Below are 11,289 nucleotides of genomic sequence, written 5' to 3'. Positions count from 1 at the left end.
TGTAGTTTTCCCTTTGGGGTTCTGTACTCTTTTGAATTTTATAATTATGTTCTCTGATCAATAATTGCATTAATTTCAACTTTATCAGAAAAAAAATACAGTCCTGTATTCTAAGGAAAACTGAATTTGCAATGAATTTGAATGGTAGTGTATGACTTTTTTAAATGCCCACAGTGGCAAGAGTAGACTATGTTGGAAAATGAATTTAAATGAATTTGAGCCAGCACACTTCCAGTGAACCCCATATGAGAGCAAGCATTCACACTACTAAGTTTTGCTAGCAAAGATATAGCTTGATGTTTGTTTATTAAGCAGCAGGAAACATCCAAATAGTTAATTGGCAAAATGGGATGAAAGATATGTAAAAGCAGGGAGTGAGAGAGACATGAATTGAGATTGGCCTCATCCTTGGCATCCTTCCAGAAGTCCCTTAAAAGATGGCTGTGTCAGCAGACCAGGGGATCTCAAGGCAATGGCGATTTGACAAGATGGCTGCACTGTCTTTAACATCAATTCTCTCCATGATCTTGTTATTAATAATACTGTTGATGTTTTTTTAATTGTAGCTTTTGACATTTGGATTTTATGATTGTTTTTATTGTAAGTTCTCTAGAGTCACTTTATTGTGAGATAGGCAGCTATATAAATGTAATCAATCAATCAATCAGGCAAGAATTTACACTACCTGTCATTATGTTATGCTATGCTATGCTATGCTATGCTATGCTATGCTATGCTATGCTATGCTATGCTATGCTATGCTATGTTATGTTATGTTATGAAGGCCAGTTTGGTGCAGTGGTTAAGGCACCAAGCTAGAAACTGGGAGACCCTGAGTTCTAGTCCTTCCTTGGATACAGAGCCAGCTGGGTGACCTCTCAGCCCTAGGAAGGAGGCAATGGCAAACCACTTCTGAAAAACCTTGCCAAGAAAACTGCAGGGACTTGTCCACGCAGTCTCTGAGAATCAGACATGACTGAATGGATTAAAAAAAAGTTTATTATATTTATCATATCATATCATATTATATATTGTGTTGTATTGTACTATATTGTATTGTATTATTGTACACTGCCCAGAGTCACTTCCTGTGAGATGGGCTGCTATATAAATTTGACAAATAAATAAATAAATAACTGTATATACCTATTTATGTATTAAATTTGGTGCAGTGGTGAAGGTGCTGGCCTAGAAACTGTGAGTTCTAAGCTGACTTAGTCATGAAAACCAGCTGGGTGACTTTGGATTAGTCCCTCTGTCTTAGCTCAATCCATATCACAGGGCTTTTGTGTGGAAAACAGGAGGCAGGAGTATTAGGTATATTTGCTGTCTTCAGTTGACCAAATATGAAGTCAGGATAAAAATATAACAACTATTAACATGATATGTGTGAATCTTCTTGGCATGTCCTTGGGAGGCTGTGGGGAGGTCTCTCAAAATGTCCTGCACTTAATTCTGCCCCTCCCATTTATGGAGTGGCTGTATACATGATCTACCAAAGGCCAGTCTGTGCAATGAAATTCTGTAAGTTCTTGGAACAAAACAAAAACACTACATACATACATATATGGCAACAGGTTGATTAGAACTTTGATTCTGGAAAGTTACAAATGGACTAAGGGTCCAGATGGATTTGAAATAAGATTTTGGAATTAATTATAAGAATCCTTCTGGTGGGAAAATGCTTTTGTTTTGCAAATGATAGGATGGGGACTTTCAAGGTTGGACTCTATAGATAGACTGTGTTTAAAAGATGTTATGGAACACGTTTTATTGGACAAGACTAAGACTGATCTGAAAGTGGATTTATAAATGACAGGCTACATAAATGATATGGAAAAAGAAGCTGGCTGATGTCTTAACAATTAAAAGAGATATACAAATAACAAATCAAGATAAAAACTGGATAATTTTCCTATATGGGATTTACAAAAGAGGCTTGTTAAAGCTCTGACGAATTTTGTGAGAAGGGACACAAAAAAATGAAAAACAATCAAGTTCTACGACATTATTTGAAGGGATTAAAGATCAAGGTTGTTAAAAGTAAAAGATAGGAATACAAACTTGGTTTATTTGATCAAGGTTAAAATAGATATATAGTTATCTCTGGTAACCCTTAACGGACTTTTGCTGATCAGGACTGAACGACAAGGCTTTAAGGATTTGTTTATAGATAACAGATGGGATATGGGAAGAGGAGACCATTTGTTGTTTTTTAACAGAAGGTGATTAAGTTACTAAAATTGTTTATACTTGTGGTGATGAAGGGGCAAGTCTTTATATATTTCTTTTCTTTTTCTTTACTATATTCATATTCTTATTTTTTCTGTCTTATTTTTTTCCTGAACCTTCTATTTTTCTTTTTTGTTTTTTAGTTTGTATTAATTTTTTTATTGTTGTAACTATAATTCTTAATCAATAATATTTATTCAGTCAATGACCAGCAAAATTTAAAGGGATAAAAACAAAGTAAAACGAAGAAATACAATAATATACTACCAACTAATAAAATAGATCACATAATAATATAGCATTCTCTCCTGTATTATTACATTAATACATTTGTTACCCAGGTAATGTGATTCTAAAATGTTAATAAGCATCCCTAAAAAGCACTAACCACAAATTAACAAGCTCAGCTATGCGACCTTAATTAGTTGATTAGAACCCTTGGCTGGCTGGCACTGTCTGAAACTTACCAGATCTTAATCAGTTTCACACTGAAGGCTTTTGTTGTCAGGCTCACAAAATTTGGTCATAAATGTGTGCATTGGTCAGAAAATGAATTTTTTTTATTACTGTTTATTACTGTTATATTTGTGAATGGTTGCCAACTGAGGTAGTTGCTAAATGAGGAATGGCTGTAAAACCAATAATGTAAAACCATTTTGCATGAATATCCAGAATTATAATGGTTGTCTAGGGCCATTTTCAAGGATGAGAGGAAGAAAGCACGCTGGTGTTTCTCTTGGGAGACTTGTACTATGCATAACTATTGTTAATGTTAATCAAAGTGTAAAAGAGAAATCAGAGCATTGATTTGATTTGATTTGATCTGATCTGATTTACGTGCCATCAAGTCAGTGTCGAATCTTAGAGACCATACAGAGAAATCTTCTCCAGGATGAAATCAAAACTTAAGATTCTACTTAGGGTAACAAGTTTATTAAGTCTAGCAAAGGGTATTGAAACCACAATTTCACCTGTGAATGTTGCTTTCTCCACCACTGGTACTTTTTTAAAGGCTCAGATTCTTACCGTGGTTTATGAAACCGTTTGCAAATTTTCCTAGGTTCTTCAAAGAACAACAAAAGTAAAATTCTCAGCAAGAGATGTCAGCCCAATTTAAACAGCACAATCATTCCCAGCATGGAGCAGATCATGTTGTACCTGCCTGCCATGTAGCTGTTAAAGTTGATGAGCTATGGGGGGGTGGGGGGAGACAAGAGGCAAAAGGAATTCAAAATTTGGATTTTAAACCTAAAGCATTCAAAGTGGTCACTTTGTCCCCATGCCTTTTTGTGGCCATGTCCCCATGAGATTTGAGGGCTAGGCTTTGATAAAATCTCATCCCCCCCGACCCCTTCCTATTAATAAAGAATTATGATTACTGGTTAACTTCCTATAAAAATGAAATGAATGAAACTCTTACCCTGGTCTACCCCACAGTCATAAACATACCTATAAGTATGTATGTGCTGGAAACCACTCATGTCTTAGTCACCTCCTGCTTGGACTACTGTAACACCTCCACTTGGGGCTGCCCCTTAAAAGTATTTGGAATCTATAGCTGGTGCAAAATGAGGCAGCCTGAGCAGTGACATACTGTATCTTGCTATACGTGGGGGAACTCCACTGCTTTGGAAGCTGCCCTGGTTACCAGTTTGCTCCCAGGTGCAATTCAAGGTACTGCTTGTCACCTTGAAGGCCCTACATGGCTCAAGACTGAGTTACCCATGGGAACATCCATAGTGGCAATGTGGAAGACCATTGTATTTCGAGGAAGTGACATTTTTTTATTTCTCCTTCATATTAAGAAAATTATGGTAGTTTAGAATTCACTCTGAGCTATGCTTAACCTGCTTGTTTTTCACTCTTGGTTGAAAAGTGGGTAGAAGAGAAAACCCCAGGATTGTTTTTGTTAAGCACTAGCTTATCTGTATAGCTTCCCAGACTCTTTGGATTATGTCATAAACAGATGCCACAGACCCTGGGAACTATCTAGTCAAGGTTGGATCCTGCAGTCTTGGCACCATGGAAACGGGGTCATGAGATTTGAGGGCCAGGCTTTGATAAAAAACCTTAGGATTGTGCTATGGGTTTGGGAGCTTGGCCACAGACCCTGGTATCAGGTGCTATGTGCAAAATTGGCTTGGGGAGCTTCTGCACAGACTTAGGGCTGAGTAGTCTGGAAATTGAGCTGCCTTGCTGGGAGCTTCTGACAGCTGATGAGAGATTGGGTATCATCTTGCTTGGTATGATTTTTCTTTATGTTATGTTTTCTTGTGTTTCTGTTTAATCTAAATTGTGTTTCCGTTTAAATCTGTTTGCTTAAGTTAATAATAATAATGTTAATAACAAAGCTTAAAATCTCTTTACTCACTGGTGTGCTTATTGTTTCTGGATCTAAAAGAACCAATAGTCTGGGCACCTGATCACTGTGTCAGGCTCCCCAATCAAATGTTCCCAGAACATCTTATTGGACTTGCATTCATCTTCTAGCAACCTGTGTCAACCCGTGAGTTGCCAGTAGGGAGGGGGAGCTGGACTGGAGTGTGAATTATTTTGTTTGGGCTAGATGCTCATTGCCCCAAGGTCAACGAAGAAGAAACCGTTCCAGCCATCTGCTGGCATGAGGAGGAGGGGCACATACCTAAGGGGGTAGTGGGGGGAATTAGACGTTTTGTGATTTTAAATTGTAGAATGTGCGGGAAACACCATTCGCAGTTTTCAATCTGTACTGGAGGCTTTGCTTCATTACATAGATTTATAAGCATCTGCTTATGAGTCGTAATTGAGTGAAAGCTTGAGTGAGCCAGTGTGTTACACACTGCCTGGACACTTGGCAGAACACCATCTTACCCCGTATTTATCTTCCTGTCTGGTTATGTTGAATAGGGGCAACTGTCTCCAGATCCTGTCTATATGAGTTTGCAGCTTGATGGAACCTCAGAAGTGGCCATTTTCAGGCACTGCCTCCATGCCCTGGAATTCCCTCCTTGCTGAGTTCCAGTTTGCTTCTTCCCTTCTGCGTTTCAGAAAGCAGTTAAGTCCTGGCTATTCCATCAAGCTCAGGAGGAGGCCATGCTGTGACTGAAGATCAGATCTGGGCTGGTGCATGTTTTTACATCACCCCCTTCTTGTATAATTTTGGTACTCTATTTGGTTTATTTTATGTGTAGATTATTTACTATTTTTGAGTGGTGGGATGTGTGTTCGGCTTGGTTAGTGATTTTTTTTTTTTTTATTGTCAACCAGCTAGAGCCTTTAGAAATGGGCAGCACACCAATAAAGTATGTAAGTCCAAAATACAGCCCAAGAATTCTGCAAAAGAAGCACCAGACAAAAAAATCTTAGGTATAAGGTATGCCTTATATTAGCCTGAATCCAAAAAAATGTATCTATTGCTGTTTGGTAACTTAAAACACATGGGAAGAAACTGGGTTTCCTGAATGTTGAAATTCTGAATCAATGTGTGAACTAAAACTCAGTGTTATATAGCAGTTAAGGGATTGAACTGAGGTTCAAGCCTAATCCTTGGCAACTTTGGGCCCACCATGCTCTTTGCCCAACTTATCCGCTTTTGTGTATGTGTGTGTGTGTGTGTGTGTGCGCGCGTACATGCCTTCAAGTCAGTCTTGATTCCTGGCGATTGCAGTTTTCTTAGCACCACTTTTGGAGGTGGTTTGCCATTGCCTTCTTCCTGGGGCTGAGATAGTGACTGGCCCAAGGCCTCCCAGTTGGCTTCGTGCCCAAGGCAAGGCTAGAACTCAAGTTGTCCTGGTTTCTAGCCCCATGCCTTTAATCACTACACCAAACTGACCCTTAGAAGGTGAAAAAAAAAATCTGAGAAAAACTGCTACATGCACTATAATGAGCCCTTGGAGGGAAGGTGGGATAAAAATGTAATACATAAATGCGTACTTGGAATTTATACTTATTCTGTGATGTTATTCCTGAAAATATATAAATAAATGTCTGAATAAAGGGATGCATTAGAGAAAAGAAGCACACAAATTATATTGGTGAAACTGGGGTACAGAAAGGAATCTTATCTTAGAGAACCTGCTTGCAAAATAGGAACACTTTAAAACAAAACTTTAAAATAAAAATGCTTGAATACAGAGAAAGGAGTAGAAAAATGAGTAATAGGAAGAAAAGGAAAAGGTTACCTTTGACCACCTCAACTTCAAGTCCTGATGTTGGGGTTTCGAAAGGCCTACGACTGATTGCCTTAAATCAGGATCTGAGAACAGATGGATTCCTGGCTGATCCAGCTGGGTTTTTATGTCCTTAATCTATCCCCAAAAATGACTCACTGTGATGGCGTAACTTAATTTCACCGGTCTTGCAAAAACTGAGATAATGTCTGCTAAATGCAATAAACAAATACTAAGCAAAAGAATAATCATGATGGCATTGGAACCTTTGTTGCAATTTACAGAATGTAATTTTCATCCAGCAATTGCATTTTGTACTATCATAAACAGATTATTTTAATGTGCTCTACCACTTAGAAATGGTTAATGGCTTCAGAGGATGCACAGCAACTGTTGATCCTTTATACAATTGCTATGCAGGTACTCCAGTCCCTGGTTTTGTTTACAAATAAGACAAGAGGTCCTTTCTTCCTTAACATTGGATGCTTTCAGTTGAAAATTTTATCATCCTACCACCATATCTCCTTTTTGAAATTTTATTTCCCCACTTGTTCTCCTGTCTTTTCTGAATAACTCACAATACTTTTCCATTGTTAGTATTAGCAATCATCCCTCTGGATACATCCCCTTCTATTCCCAACCCCGCCAACCATCACTTCTAAATCTCTGCGTAGTTATTGAGAACTGCAAAATGTTATGCTGGACTGCAGCAAATGAAAAGCAAATTATATCTCCCCCACCCCGCCCCCCGAAATTGGTGCTCTCATAACGATTATAGCTGGCAAAGTCACTAACTTTAACCTTTCCATTCATTTTCTGATCAGCCAGAAATGCAACTTCTTGTTTCTTTTTGTATGCAGGATGGAAGACTAAAGTAGCTTTTAACTGAATTGGTGAGTGGAGATAATTCCTCTCTTTCTCACAGACATAGACACATCAGCCTTCATGATTCATTCCAAAGGAATTTTAAATCAAAATATTGGGTATTGAAAAGGTCCCCATTTTAAAATGGGATACAAAAACAGCAACTGATAACTAATGTGGTGATATATATTGGATTGGGGTGCCTTCTACGTTTTCATAAAATTTGAGCCCATTTTCAATCACATGGGAAACTTGATCTAAATCTTTATTTAATTCACCTTTTAGGAAGCCGGTGCATCCATAAATGCCACAATTAAAAACAATTCCATTTGAGAGATTAGTACATCAGAGAAAAAATTATCAGAAACAGGAGGCCTAAGAGGACTGGCAGCCGTTAAATGGGATACATTTTTTTCCGTGTGCTGGAGTGGCATAAAAGGATGTGATTGCCAGCTAAGCTACAGTAAAGTGTTTCATTGTGGGGAAGAAAGGCAATAGCACATCGCACCATAATAATGTTGTTGCTGCTGCATGCAGAGGCATTCATTTCTAGGCATCTCATGGAAATGTATAGACAAAGGGAGGGTCCTTGAAGGATTCACTAAAGGCGAGATAAAGGAAGAGCTGAATGAAGGCACCAAAGGGACATGGCCAGCTATCAAAGATGGCAATATTAGAACCAAAGACTGATTCCAAAGACCTAATTGTTTGAAAGAAATGAATCCTGAGAAAAAATGTACTAAGTAATTACATCCACAACCTGTTCTAGTCTTTTCACTTCATTCATCTTGATGATTTTTATGTGTGTTTTTCAGTGTTTGTAATGATTTAGATTCTTTTAATGGGCCAGAATTATCAGAATCTGGGATAACGAAGAGTAGTTTAGATGGAGAGGGGGTAGAAATATATCACATTAACAAATACATATCATATTAAATATATCTTATTAAGCCTTGCTCCCCCAGTCCTTCTTTGTTATTATAATTTTGGTGAACATATAGTAGAACATGAGTGTTCTCCCTACATTCACCTTTTTTCTCCTTTCCCATTTTGATGCTAGAAAAGTAAAGCTTGTATGTCAGAAATACAGCATGAAGAAACCAGCTCAGGACACATTTCTGTTTCTTGATTGATTTAAGCTTCAGATTATGGTTGAAGCTTAAAAGTTGGTTAGACATGTATTTGCTCAGAGTTACTTAAAAAAGAAAGAAAAGAGCCTCAGATCAAGATATTTGGAAGAAATAGGTAGGCACTTCCCATTTCTCGTGTCCTCTACCCCCAGAAAAAACTCAAAAAGATTTTTAAAGTGTTTGAGCAGGCCACAGATCAGTATTTAATAATCTACTTATTTATATTGGAGTTTGAGGATATGCCTGAATCTAACACCCCAAAATCAACAGAGCTGAATTTTGACTTTTATACAAATTTACAGAGCCAACTTGCCTGTGTGAACCACTGCTTAAACCACTACAGTGCCAACTTGCTGGTTTGAACCAGGCCTACATACCTGGTCTGCAAAGATCAAGACAACCACCAGAGGACAGCAAAGAGAAATTAAAGATTTTTTCTTGCTGCCCTCTAGTGTTATCTGTATTTTGTAGCTCAGATATGGTGGCTGTAAACACTAAGGATTTGAGAAGTCATCTGGAGAGCATCAGACTGGGGAAAGAGTGCTCTAACTCACAGAGGTTTTAGTAGGCCTTTGTGGTCCCACATTAATGGAGCTCTGGTCTGTTTGTCATTAACTTCAGTCTCCAATCTTTTGTCGTTGGAGTATATATTTGGAATTCTGAGAATTTCAAGCAGACACTTTTGCAAAGTAGCTGAGGGGGGTTACCCATTCATGCCATGGGTATATAATCAGTTAATGCTATTGCTGCAAAGATGCCTGCTCCCTCCTGCTTTTTTTTTTTGTCTTGACAGATGTGTACACTTTTAAATAAAGTAATGGGCTATGGCTGCCCATCTTTTCTATCTTCCAAGAAAGCTTACGGGACCCCGTCCCATTCTAGGAAGTAAAGATAATGATAGCAGCATAATAAAACTAGGGCATTCTGGGAAATAAGGATGATGCTTGGGCTTGACTTGGCTTTGTTCATTTTCCAAGTGTTAAACCAAAATAATTTTTAAAATGTAAACAGCGGGGTAGGGGGATCTTGGCAGGTGCATTGGCATCTCTAAGTGCCCTACTGAGCATCCCAGATTGAGCATGGGTATATTGAGAGGAATACCTCACATTCATTTTGGAATCTGGTAACTTAAACTGATTTAAAAAATAAAAGGCTATTAACAACTGGAAGAAAGATCTACCTACATTCCCTGTGAGGATATTCACTCTTAAACATAATTAGAGTCACTGTAAAATGTACTGATACGATACGATGCCCATTGCACATTAGCTCAACATATTGAATACTAGCTTTGAGCTTATTGCAAAACCAATTTCATTTCAGAGATTTAAAGCTCAAGTTAAACTGCAAGGGCAGAAGTTATAATGGCTTGTCTCTTTGTGTAGCTTTCTGCACAATGGAGTGCTGATTGTGGCTTTTTGGAATGCTATCATAATACACATAAAAAGAAGAAGAAGCTGAAATTTAAGAGTATTGTCATGTTTACTGGAAAGGAAGGAAGAAGCTTGGTCTGTTTTGACAGGAGCGGTCTGCTAACAGTGTTATAAAAGCAATCCAAGTATCAATCATGAATGAAACATCACAACTTCCAATTTACTTGAGCAAGGACAAAAACCACCCCAGTGCTTTTCCTTACATTTCATTTTAGCCATCCCAGCCAGTCTTTACCACACTACCTAATCTTCACCTGAGATATTGCCTTTCTAAGAAACTGATGGAACTTGTATTAAAACTTTAATGGCAATATTATCATTGTCTTCAGTTTCTATGCATGAGAAATGATACAATAATATATTCAGAGAGAACACAGGGGCTAAAGCAAATTTAAATCTCTGTCCCTGAAAGGAAAGAAAGGAGGAAAATGATGATAGTGGAGACCTCAAGGGGACCAAAACTCAGAACTGGAAAGGGACATTTAGGCTACTTAGTCTGATCTTCTGCTCAGTACGGGATCCCAAATAAAAGTATTCCTAATATATAGCTGTCCAGCCTCTGCTTGAACCTTCTCACTGAAGGGAAGCTCATGACCTCATTTCCATTGTTGAAGTGCTCTTACCATAAAAGTTTTTTTAAAATAAAATGCTCCATATCTTCATCCAATCATTAATGAAAATGTTGTATGGTGGTGGACCTGGTACCAGGTCCTATGGTGCCCTACTAAATACTTCCCTTCTGTCTGATAAGAGTATGACTTTATCTGAATAGCCAGATAAAATGTTTTTTTGACAAACCATGCTTAAATATAAGTATTCACTGCACTGTTTTCCAGATATTTACAGTGAGGTCACTCTGTGAACTGTTCCAAATCTTACCAGGTATCAATGCCAGACAGAATGGTCTTTACTTGGTCTTCTAAAAAGGAGTCTCTGTTCCTCCTTTTTAGAAACGATATTTGCCCTTCTATCACCAGGCACTTCATTTGCTCTTCATGATTTCTCAGAGATAATGGATAGAAATCAGCCAGACAATCAGCATGTTCCTTCAGTACCCTGTGATACTAGAGACAATCTTATTCAAAGTGAAAAGGTATTCCTTGATTATCTTTCAATCAAGCTCAAGCTGGAAGCTTCATCTGGCTCTTCCCAGTTGCTAGGTAGAAGGAAGATCCTCTTCTTAGAGAACATTGAACCAAAATAGGAATTAAGTTGTTGTATGTTTTCCTTAATACTTGTTACCTTTTTACTGGGCAGTTTTTTTTTCTTTTCATTCAGATGTATTTGAAGTCCTTTCCTGTTGTTCAGAACATCCTTCAGTAAATCTAGTATGGTAGCTAGAGTTGTTTGATGCACATATAGACAATCCTCAATTTAAATACCTGTACACGTATATGTATATGTAAACCCTGCAAAAGTAATTATGATAAGACTGGAAGCATTTTGCAATTGTAGATGGGAAAAGTACACTTTTAGAGTTAA

The sequence above is a fragment of the Candoia aspera genome, chromosome 7 (assembly GCF_035149785.1).
Source record: "Candoia aspera isolate rCanAsp1 chromosome 7, rCanAsp1.hap2, whole genome shotgun sequence".
Taxonomy (NCBI): Eukaryota; Metazoa; Chordata; class Lepidosauria; order Squamata; family Boidae; genus Candoia; species Candoia aspera.
The sequence above is the reverse complement of the archived record's forward strand: the minus strand, read 5'-3'. Positions refer to the sequence as shown.